Source organism: Pinus tabuliformis, chromosome 5_1 (assembly GCF_031772625.1).
Source record: "Pinus tabuliformis cultivar Carrire ecotype Pingquan chromosome 5_1, CPIR1, whole genome shotgun sequence".
NCBI classification, from domain to species: domain Eukaryota; kingdom Viridiplantae; phylum Streptophyta; class Pinopsida; order Pinales; family Pinaceae; genus Pinus; species Pinus tabuliformis.
In genome coordinates this window covers 946874568-946897337 of record NC_142305.1, presented here as the reverse complement: position 1 = coordinate 946897337, position 22770 = coordinate 946874568, and the positions used below count along the sequence as shown (strand labels likewise).

Here is a 22770-nt window from a genome sequence, read left to right as displayed (position 1 = left end):
AATAATCTCATCTCCAATATTCCCCATCCTCCAAATTCCTTCGGTTGAGTTATTGCATCCCACTTAATCAAGGGAAATTTATGAGACTCACCAGTACCCAACCATAAGAAATGGGAGAGCATGAACTTTACCTTAGAGATAAAAGATGATGAGAGAGAAAATATGTGCACCCAGTATACAAATATTTTTTGAAGAACAACTTGAATGAGGATATATCTCCCCCCAAGATATAGCCAGTTGTGCATCCAACCATTTAGCATGGAGGCTTCACTGACAAAACAATACCATACCACGTGCATTCATATTAGGGCATAAAATATGAGGAAAAAATGAAATAATATATTGAGCATATAGTACGGGGGGTAAAGGGTTTTTATATGTTGTATAGCAATATATGTATTTAAAGGTATTGTTTATGCAATACATTGGCCACACAAAGGCAAAAAATAAGTGGGCCAGAGAAAAAAAGGTTCCAGAGTATTGTGAGAGTATCGAGAGTGGGAGGGAGAAAGAAAAAAATGGTAATATTAGGTCCATAATGGCCTAATATTCAAACCTATGGCCCTAGTATTGACATGCAATTCATGGTAATGTTATATTCTTAAAGTAAATGTGGTATTCTCCTTTATCTTTCATTTTCATTCTTTTACTTAAATTTTTATCATTTCCATGAAATGACTCAAGATGTTTGAGAGTGGTTCTAACCTTATTAGATTTCATAGAATTTTAGATCTCACTCAAAATCCAACAGACTTATTAGTTTTCAAGATTGCAAGATTGAGGGGATCGCAATATTTCATTGGTTTTTGTCATGTGCTAGGGTATGGAACTCGTATTTAATCAAGAGAACCTAGCCCTCTATGTATGTTGATGTTAGTGACATTGATTGTCAAACTCCTCTATCATGACCCTACTAAAAATGTACTTGTCACTGAAACAAAATCTTGACTTGACATGCTATGTTTTTTCTATCTTATGTCAATGCTTAGAGGGTGATATTAATGACAAAGATCCCAACGTAGGAAATTATTTTGATGATATGTAGGTATTTGTTGTAGCATGATTTTGTTAGATGCTAGAGGCCATCCAAATCCTATTTGTTGATGTATTTTGGTTAATAAATGGATTGCACTCGATGTTATTTTGGTTATGTGCATCCTTACATGCTATATAAATGAGAACTTGTAATTTGTGGCCCTATGGTTGATGAAGATTATAACTACTAGATGAGTGATGTTATATGGTTTAATCCATGTTTTTATGTTTTTTATCACCAATTCATCATTCTACAATCTTTCGTTGACATATATGCATCAAAATATATATAAAAAATGTATATTATATAAAATTCACTCCCAAAATCGCTCCTAACCTGGGAGATTTTGAAAATGTCACTCCTTGCTCCTGCTTCCACTCCCACTTCCCACTTCTACTCTCACTTCCCGCTTCCGTTCCCACTCCCAAGCAACCTTGCTCGATAATAGACATGCATCATATTACTAATACCTTTATGATTTATGTCTAATGTGTGCTTTAATATTTTTTACCTGTTACTAAGCTAGCGATACTCCCAATGATGGGACAGTAGAGAAGACAACAGATATGGAACCTTCACCCTTTCCTTACATTAGTGATGAATAGGTTGAATGAAAGTGAAGGAGACAATGATACCGACTATTGCTTGGTAAAGGGCACATGCATGCCACAGGAGATAGTGAAATAGACTATTGTTTAGAAGAGGGTGCATGCATGCTAAGGGCATCATGTCACCCCTTCAATTAATTCCATTTTAGATGTTGTTTCAAATTTAACAATTTTAGTTTTTGATAGATTTTTTCTATTATTAGAGATTTTCTTTTGTTATTTTTAGCATGCATGATCTATTCTTACTAAGAGGGTGCAGATCCTTAGTTAATTAGAATACTTATGCATGGGCAATTCCCATCTTAGGTAGAGGACACAAGTCTCAAGGAAGGGATGCATGCTTGCATGCTCTAGTTCATCTTTTGATGGAGACACACTTACTTGTCACTCTTACCATGCAACTATGGTGCACCAAGTGATTAGGTGGGGGTTATGATTTGACAAAGTCCAACTATATAGGATTTTGCATTTGTCCATATTCATTGTACTTTCTCTCCTCTTCCTATTTTATAAACGAGATGAAAGGTGTGCCATTGTGTTGGTTATCGAGGTTTTGTTTTGAACTGTTGTAGTGTATCTTTTTCAGTATTAAATAGAAGAGATGCAATTGAGGGTTCAAATCTATGTATTTTCCATTCAAAAATTCCATATTATGTATTTGTAAATCAACCAACTTATATTTGCCTCTTTTTTATTGAAACTTTCAAGTTTTCAGTTACATAGAATTTAGGTTATTCTTACTAGTTGTAGAAGTTGCTTACCATTGTTAATTAAAATAAAGGGATATAAATATAAAGGTGTATAAAAATGTTAATGGTAAAATGGATACCTACAATATCTAGTGAAAGTAGACTCTTTTTAAATTGGGAAGGTGTATTGGGTTTGTATTGGTAGGGGGTTAAATAAAGTGATTTTTAGAGGTATTTTCCAATATGTAGTCAGATTAAGGGTATTTTTTAGTATGTCACGGATGCACGTGATTTGTTAGAGGTTCATTAAGTGAAACCCCCATGTCATTTAGTCTATTCTAGAATTTTTCCAATAGACAGGTCTAATCAACCTTTCTATAATTCTTAGGCTTGAGCCGATAGCCCAGATAGGAGAGCCCATCAGTCAATGATCTGGTCTTAACCCCAAAAATATCAACAATAAAATTTATATCTTCCATATCCCCGTGTGAGAAAAGAACAATGGATTTTCTCTCATTTGAAAGCAACCCAAATTCCTCCCCATATCGCAAAAAATGTAGTGAAGTACAAACCATTAAGACCTTGATACCATACCAAAGGTAAGTATGTCATCAACAAAAGACAAATGAGTAATGAACACCCTACTAGCTACCCTGATACCTCTGAATAAGTCCAAGGTCTTTTCTTATTTTATCTTTAGACTAAGGCTATCTATAACAATAATGAAGAGCAAGGGTGAAAATGAGCATCCCTATCTCAATCCCCCGTCTGCCCTAAAATAACTCGATGGATATCCATTTATCAGCACAACAAAGCAAACCATGGATATACATGCCATTATCCACTCCATATTTTGCACATCCAGCCCAATTTTTGTCAAAATAAGGCGTAAGAAAGACCAATCATATGCCTGCTGTAAGTCCACCTTCATAACCACAACCTCTAACTTTTTGTATGAATGGAATGTATACATTCTTGAGTCGTGGCAACCACATCATGTATCAAGAGATTGTTCAGGAAACTGAATTACTCCTCGGAAATGTATGTAGACAGGGTATCTTTAATGCACCTCACAATAACCTTAGAAATTAATTTATAAGTAATATTGAAGAGTGATATAGGTTTGAATTCTTGGAAAGTGTGTGGGTCAGAAGTCTTCGGGATGGGAGCCACGCATGTGGAGTTTTGGCACCAGAAATGTGTTCAGATGTCCTAGATTCTTCGACCATGTTAAGGATGTTTTGACCCATTAAATAAAAAAAATGTAGGAAAATTCTATTATCCAGCCGTATGGGCCTAGACATTTATCCTTCACAAAATAGTTCAATACATGTTGATCCTCCTCCAGTGTAACAGGACGAAAGAGTTTCATGTTAATCATTAAACAAGGGTGAAAATCGTTCTGTCCCCCATAATTGATCCACAATCTCAACCCCCTCCCGGGCCTTACAAAAGTCTTCAAAGAAAGTGATTGCTTTCCTCTATATCTCAGTAGTGGTATGCACTTTCTCCCCATTAGCAGCTTCAATGCACCAAATGGCATTGGTATTCCTTCTATTGTTTGCATAATTATGGAAGAAATGAGTATTCATATCACCCTCTTGAATCCATAAAGCCCTACTTTTTAGGCACCAGGGAGATTACTAGATCTCAATAATGCACCTATTCGTACCCTCTAATTCCTTTAAATGATCCATTACCATTTGTGTAGGAGCCACCAGTGTCAAGACCTTACCAAGATTAGAGATCTCGTCTACAATCCTTTGTAGGTCCAATCTCAAGAGGTTTTTCATTTTATGTTCCCAAATCATGACCTTGCTCTTCAAAATATTGGGTCTTTGTGTAATCGCATGCATATCCAATGCCCCAAGCACCATATCCATTGACCTCTGAATGGAATTAACCAACTAATGAAAATCTTCTTCCTCTAACCACACCCTATTGAATTTGAAGGGGATCCTCGCCTACACATTCTCCCTACGCCATTTTAATACAATCGAGAGTTGATCAAAGGGATATGTCCTATCAACCTAGGATTTCATATTTCCCAATAATTCAACAATATTCTCATGAGCCAGGAAACGGTCCAACTTTTTTCCAATGTGAACCTCCCCTTCCCTGCGATTATTCCAAGTAGGGATAAAGGATGAGGGAAAATATCAACCAAATGATTTTCCATGAATAATGTATGTAATCGACCTGCCAATGGATCCATATAGCATCAAACACCCCAACATTCCTCCATCTACAAAGTGGCATTGAAATCTCCTGTAATAATAAGGGATCTAGTCTTTAAAATATCACATGCCTCCATCCTATCCCAAAATGTTGACATGTCCCTACAAGGAGCATATAAATTGAGAAAATGAACATGACACGAGATCCCCTGAATGTATCCCATCAGTAGAAAGCTCGCAAAAAATCTGTGGGCTCTCATTTAGCCCACCTAGGCTCCCAAAGTGCCACCAGGCCACCCAATAGTCCACAAGAACCCACAACCACCAAATGCCACTTCGGGAAAATAGTTCAGAAATAATGAATAGTTTTGACAAAGTATGGCATTGTTTCTTGGATGAAGATAATGAAAGGCCGAACAGAAAGGATCAAATGTCTCAAGGATAAGAGTTTAGTGGCATCCCCCATGCCACATAGATTAAGGGATAATATGTTCATCAGGGAGTCCCTGCCAGGGGCGCATTCGCTTGAAGGGCTTGAGTGTCTGAAGTTGAGATAATGGGGACATCTTGAAATTACCAAGACTCATGAAAATCAAAGGTTTTGGACGACGATTAACCCCTAAAATGTTGACTCCCCTTACCACCCATTTGCAGACAATGATGTTCAATGCAAAGCCAAGACTAATGACCAGTGAAATCGATATATCCTTTCCCATATGAATAGTTGAGGATGAAAAATCCATTGTAGGGTTTAACATCCAGAACTCAAGATCACTACCCATTAAGTTATGGTGAGAGGTATCGTGTGTCGGGTCGACAGGAGAGTGTGGGGAAGGAATAAGGATCAACGATAGGGAAAACCCTATGGGAGGGGAATCACGCTAGGAAGCATAGGAGGAGGGCATTCAGGGTGACATGGAAACGAGAGTGAATTCTCAGGGTTCAAAGAATGCGGAGTAGAATCATAATAAGGAAAGGTGTAATCGAGGGAGGAGGTTTAGTTTTCTGGCCCAAGGAAATTCGAGGAGAAAGATTCCCCAAATCCTCATAAATGACATCAACCCCCAGTAGTGTACCAATCATGCCAATAGGAGAGGAGGAGGGCGAAGAAGATAGTGATGAAGGAGAAAGAAACTTATGCAAAGGGGCATCATCTAATATAGGCTCAGTACCTGAATCAAGATGGTATCGCATATAATCCGAAGACTCCTGATCGAGTCCATCATGAATGCCTTGATGACACATCGCTCCAGAAAAATATTGTCTCCTCCGAGGGAATTTGTCCATAAGGTGTCATGTGTGATGATAGAGGAGCATCAAAATGGGATACCCCAATAGTCTAAACGTTGTCAAAGTTTAATCGAACCCTAGGCCAAGTCAATGTTTTCTAGTAGACCTCCTGTAATTTTAATTTCCACCGAAATCCAAGCCACCCTCTTGTCACGGGCCCGCACACAGCGAGGATCCAAATAAATTAATTGACCGACAGTTTTTCCAATCTCCATCAAAGCTTTGCACGTCTAGAATTCAAGAGGTAGTCTAGGGTGTTTTACCCATATTTACAAAACTTTACTATTCTATGACCAATATTTGATGTCTTCGTCTAAGAACTATTAAATTTTTTTTAATGTTTATGACAAATACTTGTATCTTTTGCAGATATTTTCATATGCCATTAAGATTTACTAATTCTCCAACTAAGATTTTCTGTTTTGAACAAATTTTAAAGACTCTTTACAGTAGCTCGATATTGCTTGAAATATTGTTTGTAAATGCTTATATTTGCTCAATAAAATTCATTTTAGACTACCTAAAACCTCATAGACAACCAATATAAATGTTCCTTGAGAAAGGGTAAAGGGAAGGTTGTAGTTATTACAAGTTGATTCAATAAAACCTGCAATGCATGTGTTACATGAAGTGTTTCACAATAGTTGAGTGAATCTAAATGGTACTGAAATTTAGTTTAACATAACCGAGAGTAGGAATCACACTTTAGGCATCTATGGAAGGCTCCTTGGATCATTTTCCTGAGAGTATTGATTTTCAATCTGAGAGTCATGAGTGCAAGTATTATTTATTAAAAAGTAATAATATTAAAGTAGATATAGTCTCAAGATGCACATAGTGATATTATTAAGACAGATATAGTCTCAAGATGCAAATAAATTTCCCATATGCATCAGCTACATGGGATAGAGTACTTCATTGTCTAAATATAAATATGAGATGGTGTATCGAATCCATGAATGAATCCATTGATAGATGGGTGAGATACATTAGGGAATATAGGATCCTCCCCTTTTTCATTATTTCGGGCATCTAGAAGGGCAAGAATGTTGCCATTTTTTATGGTTAGATATACAACCTTAATAGGGCTTGTAAAAGTATTTGTGCCTCTTTCGAGGAACAAGGTCGGACTAGGCTGAGAGATAGGCCTCATAGATCACTGGTGATCCCCTAGTTTTCACATTTACTGGCAGGTTTTTTCGATGGGGAAGCATAGATGGAGGGATGTGGTTGTGGGGCTTAAATAGGTGTCTCTACATCTCTAAGATATAAGTTATTATGGTGTGGAGGTGAAGGCATAAATTCTAGAACAAAATTTTTAGCACTATGGGGTTTGCTTCCTTGTGCTCGATGGTTTGACATTGAATCCGTACACATATTCAGAGACTCAAGGATGGTCATTGAATGGATAAATAGAAAAGCTACTTTTGCACCCACATATCTGCATAACTGGATGAGAAGGATCTTGATGCTAAGGAATGTTTTCCAAAGGATTTATTTTAATCATATATATCGGGAACATAACTCTTATGCAGATCTACTTTCTAAAAGAGGTATAAGGACACAGCCATGATGCATTCATTTTGTGGAATATTGTATCGGTTTGAGATGCCATGTTGGCAGCTTTCCCATGGAATCATCACTGGAATTTTTTCAACGCGGGACCTTTAGGTTGTAGTGTGCTTGCCTACGGATGTCTATTTGGTGACAAAAGTGGTTTATTTAAATATGTTTTTGTGATGGATGCACAAGACCATTTGATTCATTTCATAGAACATAGACACCTATAATATTGCTTTGTTCTTATGGTTTGAATGCATACGTGATATATAATTGTTTGATAGAATCTTTATTTGTTTTTTATTAGCTATATAGGTGCACAGTCTGTTGGATTGGGCACACATGGACATGTTTTTTCTTAGCAATTTAATGGTTTTTCTAATCTTAATAAAAAATCTATAGATTTTTCTCTCTGAAGAAAAAAAAAAAAAACAAAAAACAAAACAAAAACCTCATGATGCACACAGTGATAATATTAAATCGAAAATAGTCTCAAGTTGCTTGCAATTTGACAATACTTTCATGGTGGACACTTATTAATTATTAAATCTTAGAAAAAATGCCTAAAATTCACATAAAACATACTCGAAGACAACAAAAAGTTGTAACTGAATGCTTTGACTTCGATTTGATTCAGATTCAACTGTGATCATCGGCCCACTACGAATGTCGACCACATCCTTAGCAACGTAATTCTATTGGTTTAACTAAACTCATTTCTCAAAGCAAAAGTGACTCATCCATCCTCGAGACAAGGCAATCATAAATAGTTTAAACAAACGGGATTGTCCCAAGAAGTTGTTATTGTGAATGGGCTTCACATAGTAAGCCATGTCAAACAGTCTCACTACAACCTTTTAAAAGCATCAGTGAACCATTTCTCCTACAGCGATTATATATATATATATATATATATATATATATATATATATATTAATGTGTGTGTGTGTGTGTGCGTGTGTGTATCACATCATTCTCATACAATTATTTCATTTGTGAATATCTCTTTCAATCTAACATTAATATATAGTTAGTTATTTAGTTATATTGATAAGCCACATCTATAAGGTGTATTGTTTGCAATATTAATGTATTTTTAAAAACTTGTAATTAAAGTGGATAGTTATATTGATTGACCACACTTTTAAGGTAAGTTGCTTCTTGTTATATAATTTTAAAATTTATATTATTTTAAAAATGAAAAAGATAAACGAAATTAAAATAACAATTTTACATAATTTATTTTAGTAGAAAAAACCTATTTTTTAATGATATTTTAAAATTTTATTAAAAAGAAAATCAATTTATTTGAATTTTTAATTATATATATATATATATATATATATATATATTAATTAAAATTTATTTTTAAATATAATTTCAAACAAAAATACAATTTAATTAAAATAAACCAAGAATATATTAATTTTTTTATTTAATATTTTATAAAATTATTATTTATTTTTACATTATTTTATTAAAGAATAAAATCAATTTAGTTAAATATTTAATTATATTTATAAATACAATTATTTTAATTAAAAATTTTATATATATATATATACACGCTTTTAAAAGAATATATTGAAATTCAATTGAATTCTTAAAACTATGTCCCAATTAATTAAATTGTCTGAGCCATCACCAATCTGGATTGTACTCACTTAATCAATTTCAATTTCAAGTGCCTCTTTTTAATCACTCCTCAACAAACATCTTGGCTTTGTTACTAATGTCATCCAAGTTTTTATTGTTTTCTTCCTTTTTTTTTTCTCGGAATTGATTCCGTTAGAATTTAATGCGGAGTTTTTTTGGATTTACTAAAAGAATTTTTAAAAGAACTTTGAATGACAGTGAGGATCGAAAAGAGGTAGAATTTAGTTTTTTATTAATTTTATTTAAAATTTAGTTAAAATTTGGAATTGTAAGTTTGAGTTGTTAATTTTAAATAATTCAAGTTTTTTAAAAAAAATTCAATGTGTTGAATTTATTTAAGCATTCGAAAGTACAATTCAAACATTACAAAATTGTGATCTCACAAAGAATAATACTACCATAATCTAGTGAAAAAGGCTAAAACATAGAACATTTGCACTCTACCATTTGTTGGAAATAACACTGGGGGGGGGGGGTGTATCAGTATTATTAAATCAATATAACATTTTCATTTCCATATTAAGATTCATATACGCTACTTCAGTTAAGGCAAACCGTGTGTATACGCAACTGTGTGTAATGCAACAAGCGTATATGCAATAAACTTATGATTCAGTTAGTTGATCCTTAATGAGTGCATCAGAACATTATTAACCATATGAACAGTAAACAAGAGCAGTAAAATAGAATAGATCAGCACACACAAGAAGCACACATGAACACCATGATGTAAGGTGGAAACCCAATGTGGGTGAAAACCACCTGTTGCAAGTCGTCTCAATCTTCTTTTTAATAAGAAACTTCTTTTACAATGGTTTTGTACTGGTGCAGTCTTATACCAGTACGCGGGCTTCTACCTGCAGAAGGCTACAACCTTCTCTCGTTCTCCAGACTCTCCTGGAAGGGAGCTACAACCTCCTTAGCTCTTGTACTAGCCGATCCATTTACTAGTACGTAGGTGCTAGCCTACTGAAATGCTCCAACCTTTACTCGTTTTCCAGCTGCTACTGGAAGGGAGCTATCACACCCTTAGATCTTGTACTAGCTGATGTACTAGTACGTAGGTGCTGACCTACAGAAGGCTACAACCTTCTCTTTCTTCCTCCAAGTACCTCATTTCATAAATTTTCAGACTGGATACTCATGGACCAAAACATCATAATCTGAAGGCCACTTTTCATCTAATTTTCATACTGGACCCATCAATATCATTGAAGCACACAATCAATCAACACTAGCATCATCAATCTCTGAATCACCCAATACTGAATCACTGAAACCCTGTCAACAAAATGCAGTCACCAGAACACAGAGCAGAACACTGAACTCTGCAACAATATTCAAAACCAACTGTATCATAAAAAATCATGCATCAGAGTGCATACGCTACTTGGAAGTGCCGAACTAGCGTGTATACGCAACTTCACCAAGGTGAACCAGCGTATATGTCATTAATTACTTAATTATAACTTCACTCCACTTCCTGACTTCAGACATACCCAGATCATTACATATACAAAGATAATATGTATGTTAGCAACCAGATCTAGTTCATTAGATCACATAAAGATAAGTCATTCTAATCCTGATCCATTATATATCTCATCCATCAATATTGAAGCTAAACATAATCAACCAATCTGAATATGCAGAATACTGACACCAGTAAACAGTCATCAGAACTCATCAACAACTAGAAACACCTGTAACTTCAAACATCATAGCTCATATGGTATACGCTACTTAGATGTATCTAACCTGTGTATGTACGCTCTTTTATCATAGTCAACCAACGTATACATCTATAAATATTCATTCATGATTTGTAGCTATTCCAAACTTGAGTTATACCCAGATCATAACATTTACAGAACATTACATGCATTAGTATACAGATCTAGACTAAACAAGATCAAACCGTATAGAGATGATTCATTCCAAGCCATTAGATCCCAATCTATCCTTAGATCTTGTTCTCCATCAACCATTGAGATTCCTCCTTAGCTTAGATCAAGCAATGCATCATGAACCCATAACCTGCATACTGGATCTCATACTTCATCAGATATTCAAGACTTTCTCCAATACGTTTGCCTAATGATCTTCTTCTCCTTTAATAGTCTTAGGCCTTACTAAATACCATGGTCCAAAACCATTGAGAACCAATAATAGGGACCCAATACCTGGGTTCAACACTTCAGACGCAATACCAAGGACCAAAACCATAGGTCTAAATACCACGGACCCAAAAATAAGCTTTCCCACATGTACACGCTTTTCTGTGCATGAAAGTGCGTGCATACGCATACGCAAATTTTGATCAACAATCCTGCGTGTATACACGCCTTTGTATATAGTGAACCTGCGTGTATACCCTACTTGGTATATAGCGAACTTGCATATATACGCGACTTGGTACATAGTGAACCTGCGTATAACCTACATATGTACGCGACTTGGTATATAGTGAACTTGTGTATATACTCTTCTTTCTTCATTCTTTGTAGTATGATCATCAACTCTTTGCTACTGACCTGCTGCACTATGATCTGTCATCTGTGTGAGTTGCCATCAAGGACAACACTTGTATCATAATGCCAACAATCTCCCCCTTTGGACTTGATGGCAAAGCTAAATTGTCGTACTAAGAAATGTCATCTGATTCCTTTGAGTTGTCCTGCATCCCATCTATTCTGTCACATCTGATATCTCTTTTGTAGATTCATCTAGTTATATATAAGTGAGTTGTTCTTTTACGAGTGGGTTGCCATCAAGTACAACACATGCATCATAATGCCAACAATCTCCCCCTTTGACATCAAGGGCAAATGGCGGACCAATATATTCTCTTTCCTTGATAAACATTCCGCTGTCCATACTCCCCCTAAGTACCTGCTGAAATCTCTGAATGAGCTCCCCCTTTGTATATGCCAAGGTGTAGCAATCTGTCCATGCTCCCTCTGAGTACATGCTGAAATCTCTACTCTGCTGAAGTGTGTTGCTCATGCTCCCCCTGACTGTAAGCAAGGTCTGCAAAAAGATGTTCTACAAGAAAGAACATGACTCTATAAGTGACCTTCCTATCACCAAAGGCTCATACATACATCCATCTCCCAACCAAGTGGGGATATATCAATATTGGCTTATCCACCCAACCAAGTGAGGATACACCAGATACCAAATGTTTATACATGACTAAAATATTACATCCATCATCCCAGGCATAGTGGGGAAACAAAAATAGGCTGTTACATGACCTTGATAATAAAAGATATACATGACATAGAGACGAAATATCTATGACAGTTCTATGAAAGTCATCAGCAGCATCTGTCAATCATCAATCAGATCAACAACCATAATTTCCCTCTCCACCTGAAACCAAAATAGCTGTGAATGTAAACCAAGATCTTCTAAGATAATGCCAACAATGCATTATTAGAAGAATATATGCTCCCCCTGAACCTGTGCCATCTGTTCACTGTCAGATCTGATCATGCATATATCAGCAAGAAGTATCAAGGCATCATCATCATTAATTTAAGATCAAAACACTTTAAAACATCTTACAAGTGTCAAGACATTTCCACACATCATCAGCAGATTGTAACCATTATCAAACAGACCAAATAATGGATTGAATCATATCAGACCCTTTTTCTGAGCCTGTCCCTACTGCTTTTCCTCAAACTAACATATACACGATTGTGCAGTAACTAACTTGTGTATATACATGACTTCCCTTTATGAAACTTGCGTATGAGATTTAGGACACTGAAGTTTTACACTTTCAGCTCCCTCTGAGTCTGTTATGTCTGTATATTGTGTTGTGCCACATCTTTCTAATTGTACTTCGTTCTTCTTCCATATCTTCAAGTGTGATGATGTTTTCTCCTTTTGGTATGGTGCCCGTACTTTGTTCCTGCAATCCTTAGCTATATTTCCAAGCTTGTCACATGCATAACATCTCACATGTTTCATATTCCTTCTGTAGCACTAACAACTCTGTGACCAAACATATTGCAAGCAAAGAAATATCCCTTAAAGTACCTGGAACGTGATGGTCTTTCTGTGCGATGGTCTTGAACCATTCTTCTTCTCCATCTGGCTGCAACATGTCCAAGATTATGACATACATAACATTCAACATTATTCATCGGAGGAGTAAAAGATTTTATTTGAAGAATTTCTTTCCTTGGTTGTTGATGGGGTTGTCCTCTCATCTCCTTATTGATTATTTTAGATTTCTCATTAGAATTCCTTGCCTCTCCTTGTGAGCTAGATTCATCTTCAATAGATTCATAAAAACCAAGGCCAGTTTTGATAGCAGGAGACCTTTGACTACTAAGAATATCATCCAAGATCTTAGTACTATCTTGAAATCGTAAGAGCTTATCCTTTTCTTCTAAGTTATCTTTTAGAATATTTACCTCAATCTGATGTTGCTCCTCCTTTTCATGATACTGCTTCTTCATGTTTTCTTCAGCTTTTCTTCCTTCTTCCAACTGATGTCTTAGTTCAAGAACTTCGTTTTCTTGTTTTTCAAGAGCTTGGAGTAGTTCTTTATTCTGCTTATTTGATTCTTCAAGATCTTCTTTTAGCGAGAGGATCGTAGCTTCAAGACTTTCATAGTAACTGGATCTATCTCTGAGTTTCTTTATTGTTGTGCTCCTTTCATTGACTTCATTTCTTAATGATGTCACTTCATCTTGCAACTTTTGACATTGATCTTCCTTGTCCTTGAATAACTTCCTTACCTTGCTTCCTTCCTCTAGTTGAGCTTTTAATTTGGTAGCTTCTTCTTTGAAGGCACATTCCCTTTTGTTTAATAGATCTTGTTGATCTCTAATTTTGTCTGTAAGCCTTTTAAATTCTGCCTCTATTTGATATCTTTCTTTCTCACCCATAAGAACAAATTCAGTTGTTTCGCTATCAATTTCATCATCTTCAAATGCATGGATAAATGTATCACAAGAGGATAACAAATTCATACCTGATAGTTCTTTTGCTTGTTCATCTTCATTCTGAAGTGATTCTGAATCTGAAGTGCTTTTTCCACATATTCCCCAATCGATTCTCCCACTATCATAGCTCTTCTGAGATGTCTTCTTCTTCTTAGGCGCTTTCTTATTAAGCTTCTTTCCCATTGATCTACGGATCTCCTTCAAGCGATCAAGCTTCTACCAAAGGACCTGCTCTGATACCAATTGTTGGAAATAATACTAAGAGGGGGGGGTGAATCAGTATTATTAAATCAATATAAATTTTTCATTTCCATATTAAGATTCATATACGCTACTTCAGTTAAGGAAAACTGCGTGTATACGCAACTGTGTGTAATGCAACAAGCGTATATCCAGTAAACTTATGATTCAGTTAGTTGATCCTTAATGAGTGCATCAGAACATTATTAACCATATGAACAGTAAACCGGAGAAGTAAAATAGAATAGATCATCACACACAAGAAGCACACATGAATGCCATGGTGTAAGGTGGAAACCCAATGTGGGTGAAAACCACCCACTGCAAGTCATCTCAATCTTCTTTTTAATAAGAAACTTCTTTTACAATGGTTCTATACTGGTGCAGTATTATACCAGTACGCGGGCTTCTACCTGCAGAAGGCTACAACCTTCTTTCGTTCTCCAGACTCTCCTAGAAGGGAGATACAACCCCCTTAGCTCTTGTACTAGCCGATCCATTTACTAGTACGTAGGTGCCGACCTACTGAAATGCTCCAACCTTTACTCATTTTCCAGCTGCTACTGGAAGGGAGCTATCACCCCCTTAGCTCTTGTACTAGCTGATGTACTAGTACGTAGGTGCTGACCTATAGAAGGCTACAACCTTCTCTTTCTTCCTCTAGGTACCTCGTTTCATAAATTTTCAGACTGGATACTCATGGACCACAACATCATAATCTGAAGGCCACTTTTCATCTAATTTTCATACTGGACCCATCAATATCATTGAAGCACACAATCAATCAACTCTAACATATTCAATCTCTGAATCACCCAATACTGAATCACTGAAACCCTGTCAACAAAATGCAGTCACCAGAACACAGAGCTGAACACTGAACTCTGCAACAATATTCAGAACCAACTGTATCATAAAAAATCATGCATTAGAGTGCATACGCTACTTGGAAGTGTCGAACCAGTGTGTATACGCAACTTCACCAAGGCAAACCAGCGTATATGTCATTAATTACTTAATTATAACTTCGCTCCACTTCCTGACTTCAGAAATACCCAGATCATTACATATACAAAGATAATATGTATGTTAGCAACCAGATCTAGTTCATCAGATCACATAAAGATAAGTCATTCTGATCGTGATCCATTATAGATCTCATCCATCAATATTGAAGCTAAACATAATCAACCAATTTGAATATGTAGAATACTGACACCAGTAAACCGTCATCAGAACTCATCAACAACCAGAAACACCTGTAACTTCAAACATCATAGCTCATATGTTATACGCTACTTAGATGTCTCTAACTTGCATATGTACACTCTTTTATCATAGTCAACCAACGTATACATCTGTAAATATTCATTCGTGATTTGCAGCTATTCCAAACTTGAGTTATACCCAGATCATAACATTTACAGAACATTACATCCATCAGTATACAGATCTAGACTAAACAAGATCAAACCGTATAGAGATGATTCATTCTAAGCCATTAGATCCCAATCTATCCTTAGATCTTGTTCTCCATCAACCGTTGAGATTCCTCCTTAGCTTAGATCAAGCAATGCATCATGAACCCATAACCTGCATACTGGATCTCATACTTCATCAGATATTCAAGACTTTCTCCAATACGTTTGCCTAATGATCTTCTTCTCCTTTTATAGTCTTAGGCCCTACTCAATACCATGGTCCAAAACCATTGAGAACCAATACTAGGGACCCAATACCTGGGTTCAACACTTTGGATGCAATACCAAAGACCAAAACCATAGGTCTAAATACCACGGACCCAAAAATAAGCTTTCCCACATGTACGCGCTTTTCCGTGCATGAAAGTGCATGCATACGCATACGCGACTTTTGATCTACAATCCCGCATATATACGCGCCTTTGTATATAGTGAACCTGCGTGTATACCCTACTTGGTATATAACGAACCTGCGTATATACGCGACTTGGTACATAGTGAACCTGCGTATAACCTGCATATGTACGCGACTTGGTATATAGTGAACCTACGTATATACTCTTCTTTCTTCATTCTTTGTAGTCTGATCATCAACTCTTTGCTACTGACCTGTTGCACTATGATCTGTCATCTATGTGAGTTGCCATCAAGGAAAACACTTGTATCATAATGCCAAAAATCTCCCCCTTTGGACTTGATGGCAAAGCTAATTTGTCGTACTGAGAACTGTCATCTGATTCCTTTGAGCTGTCCTACATCCCATGTATTCTATCAGATCTGATATCTCTTCTATAGATTCATCTAGTTATATATAAGTGAGTTGTTCTTTTGCGAGTGGGTTGCCATCAAGTACAAAACATGCATCATAATGCCAACACCATTTGTTGTGGATTTGCCATAAACATCCATCGTCACATTAGCTCATTTTTAAACAAGAAAGGAATGTTGACTAGTATAAGAGTTCATAGAAGTGGAAAATGCCCCTACATCACACCCTCTTGAGAAATGAAAAATGAGTTCCACTCATGAATCTAGTAAGTATAATTTGGACAATGGCGTCTTGACTCCAACCAACACTTATTTTGTTATCCACATGGTTGATTCAAAGCCTTTACTATCCCAACAAACCAAGTTTATTCCTTGTTTTTTCAACTCCAAGTTCTCATTGCAACTTTTTGTTTTAGTTCTTTAAAACTTCTTTTTTTTTAATTGTTTTAGAATCTATGCTTATACTTTCTTCTCTTTTTTGTTTCAAAATCTATGATTTCCAATTAAAGATCTATTTATCTTCTCCCACAGTATCATCATGGTACTCATAAATTAATTACAAATATTCTTGCTAAATCTTAGATTAAAAAAAAACAATCTTTTATAATTTCAAGTACTAGAAAATAGATAAATAAAAAATATATTACCACAATTATTACATATAATCCTAGATGAATCTTAAATCTAAATCTATCAATCATTAAAGGGGATCAAATTTATAAACATTTTTATCTGTATTAATAAATTTACACATTAAGAAATATAATCCTATGAACACTTGATAAATCTGAATTTAAGTTAAATTAATTAATTTAAATGGTTTCACACACATGCATATATAAATATTTTTTTTGTATATAATTTATTTTTAAAAGTTTAATGTAATGTAATTAATGTTGAAATTGTAACTAGCGTTGGTCTTCATAATGTAATAAAAAATATATCATTCACATACTTATTATATTATATTATATTATTCATTATTATATTTTATTTTTTGGTCAAAGCATGTTTTTCATGCTTATAGAGTGAAAAGAGTCAAAAAGAATTTATTATGAGTCAAAATAAAATATATTTGAGTCAAGTCCCATTTGGACTTTTGTAGGAAGAGAATTTGAACTTTTATTTTTGAGTCAAAATTCAACACAAAGACCATGTCGAGCCTTCTTGGACGAGTCGGCCTATGTAGCACCTATTCGACCCTCCTAGACAACTATATATAATAGTCAACTCGATCTCTTGGAAGACAACTCAAATCATCACATTAATCATCGATTTATGCACCTAATCGAGAAGGAAAAGAGTCGAAATCAAAGGAGAGAGAAGGAAGTCAAAGGAGAGAGGAAAAACGAGTTTTATACGTTGTTTCTATTCACATGTGTGAAGTTTCTATGGCATCTCTGAGGTAATTACAGGGTCAAAATTCAGCCTCCACTACAGGTCCAAAAATTATATGATTTTGACCAAATTTCAAAGAGTGTGACCAGTGTTGACTCTCATTGACTTTGACTTGCTGGAGGAGACTTCGAGGAGTGTTGACTTGGGATGTTTGTGGTAGTTTTTGGTCTTGGTCTTCGGTCTTGGATATCTCATTTTGATCTGATTCTATAAGAGAAGGATTGTTGGGTTTTCCCATTTGTGGAGCCTAAATCTTGTTGTCTCTTGTTTTCTTATGATATTTATGTTTTGCATATTTGTATAATTGCTTGATGAAGAACATAACATGAGTAATAAGAAACCAACTCACATTCACAAGTAATTATCAAGCATCATATTCTTTACACTTGCTTTCTCAACATGGTATCAAAACTAAGGTAAAAAAATAGGCAACTTGAAACATGGTATCTCTTCGAAGACATCCAATAAAATTGGAATGATACAGAGAAGATTAGCATGGCCCCTGTGCAAGGATGACACACACAAATCGAGAAATGGTCCAAATTTTTTATCCAAATGAATTTACTTTCATGCCTGTTTATATTTCTTATATAAATGCATCTTGCTTTTTCCTCCTGAAAAAAAAAAAAAAACTTGTTGGGATATTTTGAAGACACTCTTACAACAATTATCTCTCTCTTTATCAATGCAAATGGAAGAAGGCTTGAAGATCATATTATTGAAGACATCTTCACAGCAACCATCACTCTCTTGAGGACATCGTTGAGGGCTCTTGGAAATATCATCATAAAACAACTCTCATTCACTCATCAACATTTTTATAACAACTTCTCCTTCTTTGACAAGTAAGTACTCTCCTATACTCTATGTCTAATGATATGACATTTATTTGTAAGGAAAGCAAAAAACTTGATGGAGTTTTTAACTTCAAGGCTTGGAAAAAGAGAATTGATTTAGTTCTCAAAGAAAATGAAGTCATGCAATTTGTTGAAGGCAATGTTCCAATACTAGACAAGAACAATGTTCAAGAAGTAGCCAAATACAATAAGGGAGAAATTAGAGTTCAAAGAATTCTTTTTTAGTCTATCAAAGGTCATCTTATATTTTTTGTTTCAGATTTGTCTACATCCAAAGAAGTCTATGATAAATTGGTTAAATTATATTCCATCAATAATACTAGGCGAAATATATCTCTAAGGAATCAACTTTATGGAACAAGAATGTCAAAGTAAGAAGACGTGGCTTCATAATTGATGAGAATATCAAAAATAAAATATCAACTTCAAGGACTTGGAGAAACCATATCTGACTTTGAATTAATCACTTATGCAATCAATCCTCTACCTCCATCTTGGGATGGTTTTGCAGGAGGAATATATGTAAGAAAGTATACTCCAACTTTTGAAGAACTTTGGGCTCTATGTGTTCTAGAAGAAACAAGGTTGAAGGATAAAGATGATACCGAACCCAATAATGAAAAATTTCAATCCTTTGTTGCTAGATCAAAGAAGAATTTTGGAAACTTTGGAAGATGTGGATCTCATCACAAGTACAACAACAACAAGCCTCATGGAAACTGGGACATGTCCAAATTTCAATGCTTTGGTTGCAATGAATATGGAAATTATAAGAGGGATTGTCCCAAGAAATCTAAGAATAATAAGAGCAAGAAAAGGAAGGAAAGAAATGAAGCACATATAGAAAAATATGAAGGAGTCGAAAATAAACTCAAGGTTGAAGACAACAAGGACCTCTACTATTAAAAATTATGAAAAATACGGCAAGTTACAGATTTGAAAACAAGTTTTCATTTCTTAGATGGAAGTTAGAGTAGTAGTTATAATTATATTTGAAGGACATAAGATTTTTTGGATTCTTAATTTTCAAAAGTCATGGAGATCAAGTTTAAGAGGGAGCATATAGAATATAATCATTGAAGTTGTCTACACATAATTCTAGAAAAGGCATATAGTCACATTTATGATGATCATCATGAATATTTAGAGATAACCATCATCTCTTTTAGCAACAAGGACTACAGGTTGACAATAGAAGAATAATAATAGAAGAATCAAAGTCAATGTGCAACACTATAGAAATTTCTCTAGCATGAAATTCATGAAGAAAAGTTGACCTCATAGTTCATAGAATTAGTCAAGTAGTACAAAGCATTTCGAAAGAAGACTAGATTTTGACATATGGAATAATTAAAAGATCGTAGAAAAATATTATTCCATATAAAGAGTAGATAATTTAATAAGTATACATTGAAGACAGTTAATTGAATTCCAACATGGAAGAAAGTTTCAAAAGGAGTGTCTTATCTCAGATGAAAAATGTTACTCTTATCATAAAGGAGTCTTATGATTATAGAAGATCTTGCAATTAGAAATCAAACCAAATAATTCAAAAATGAACTCATGGATTAGAGATATTATATTCAAAGGGAGTTGGAGGCAAAACATGATATATGTTGGTAAAATATATTACTTCTAGATAGTTGGGCAGAAATTCAAAAGATGCTTATTACCAAAATTCTTCTGGAAGGTTGGTAGACATTTTAAAGGATATTATGCAACATCACTAAAGAGTTTTGATCCAACATATGATTGGTTTGAATTTTGAACACGTCATTTATATTGACATAACTGATGTTGATACTACTAATGGTCGTTTCTACTTGGAATTTGATGTACTTTCTTGGAAGAATGCAAAGCAATATTATGTTGCAATGCGAAGGAAAAAAATGAGAATGCTTATACGAATCGACTATATAGAAGTTTGGATCCATAAGATGTTTGATGTACTACTTGATGACATGATGGATTCGATTATGAAGAGCATCAAGGAACTAGGATGGTCAAAGCTCATTGTGATTCATGACATGATGCAGGATGAAGTCATGAAGCAACAACATGTCTCATTAACGAGCAGGTAATCGATGCATTGATAAAGTTTATTTTCATGGAAAAAGGAAGAGTATTTTTAGACAAGCTTAGGCTTGTGGATATCTCCTCCCTGGTTGAGAGGGAGTGAGGATGGACGCCATGTTCTCCATGTGTCACGTACTATGGTCAGGACTAATAACCATAAGCCTAGTGCATGAACAGTGGTAGGGATAATGGTGGATTTGATAAGCATCAAGAACCAACATCTCTGAAGATTTATAATGTGACGAGAACTAACATTCGTAAGTCAAGTAAATTGATCTAAGATAAGAATAATCTTGAGGACCGACATTTCCTTGTGTCAAGTATTATGACAATGGTTTAGGAAATGGTTCTATGAGGTCATACCTTGGTGAACACCCAGGTGGGTATGTGCCTCGAAGAGGCAGTGGTGTCGAAATTTATTCCTTCCAACATTGTGCTCTGATGTAGTGGAGAGATAGAGCTTACTTGTCAAGGCCTTAGTAGTTTTCAATGTTGGTTATGATGATTTAATCATCATTGATTCTTATCAATCAAGATATTTACTTATATGAATATGTGAACTCGAGATCATCCTGTTGATTCATTATGAATACCTCTCTAGTTAATAGGGAGTGATGAATTATAACTAATGTTGGACTTCACAATGTAATAAAAAATATATCATTGATGTAATTATTATATTTTAATTTTTTTCAAAGCTTGTTATTCATGCTTATAGAGTCAAAATAAAATATATTTGAGTCAAGTCCCATTTTGACTTTTGTAAGAAAATAATTTGAATTTTTGTCTTTGAGTCAAAAGTCAACACAAATACCAAGTCATCTCTCCTTGGACAAGTCGGCCTATGTGGCACCTATTTGACCCTCCTGGATAGCTATATATAAGATTCAACTAGACCTCTTGGAAAACAATTAAGATCATCACATCAATCATCAATTTTTGGACCTAATCAAGACGGAAAAGTGTTGAAGTCGAAGGAGAGAGAAGGACATCAAAGGAGAGAGAAAATTTGAGTTTTATACCTTGTTTCTATTCACACATGCAAAGTTTTTATGGCATCTCTGAGGTAATTACAAGGAAAAAATCGGCCTCCATTACAGGTCCGAAAATTCTGTGATTTTGACCAGTTTTCAAAGAGTTTGTCAAATGTTGACTTTCACTGACTTTGAGTTGTTGGAGGAGACTTGGAGGATGGTTGACTTGGGATCTTTGTGGCAGTTTTGGTCTTGGTCTTGGGTCTTGGATATCTCGTTTTGATATGATTCTATAAGAGAAGGAATGTTGGGTTTTCCCCTTTGTTGGGTTGTGCCTTGGCTTGGAGCCTAAGTCTTGGTGTCTCTTGTTTTCTTGTGATATTTATTTTTTCACATTTGTATAATTGCTTGATGAAGAAGATAACATAAGTAATAAGAAGCGAACTAACATTCACAAATAATTATCAAGTTAAGAGAAATCAAGTGTCATCTATATTACACTTGGTTTCTCAACAATTAAATATTTGATAAAATGTTGTATGTGTAAGAGAGAGAGCTCATCCTAAAAAACAACATGTTTTACAATTCTTATATAAGTAAAAAAAATATTTAATTTCATAAAATTATTTTAATACAACTCTATATATTAGTTATCACATATATTTAAGTCCTCCAAAGCAATATATTTCATAGAAATCTATTAGACATAAAATTTTAGTTCATCACAAAAAAAATCTTTAAAATACTAATAATTCAAATCATCACCATTTTCATAAGATTATCCATTCAAATTCTCATCCCTTTTGTATGTGTTTTACCATTCCTTATACAAAAAATCCCAAATTTTTTATTCAAGAGATATCCAAAATCATATATGAAAATTATATTATTCTTATGATTATATGTTCTGGTCATGTAACATGGTTAGACTATGGTCAACCGTGTTCAATATAGAATATGGTCATCATGGAGAACCATGGCACAATATGGTCAACA

The 22770-nt window shown here is 34.8% G+C and overlaps 1 non-coding gene across 1 annotated transcript; it reads left to right on the top strand.

Moving 5' to 3' along the window:
* The first annotated feature begins 18310 nt into the window (after positions 1 to 18310).
* LOC149167903 (U6 spliceosomal RNA) lies at positions 18311 to 18415 on the top strand. Its single transcript, XR_016260999.1, has one exon. It is a non-coding gene; the product is annotated as a U6 spliceosomal RNA (small nuclear RNA).
* The last annotated feature ends 4355 nt before the right edge of the window (positions 18416 to 22770 follow it).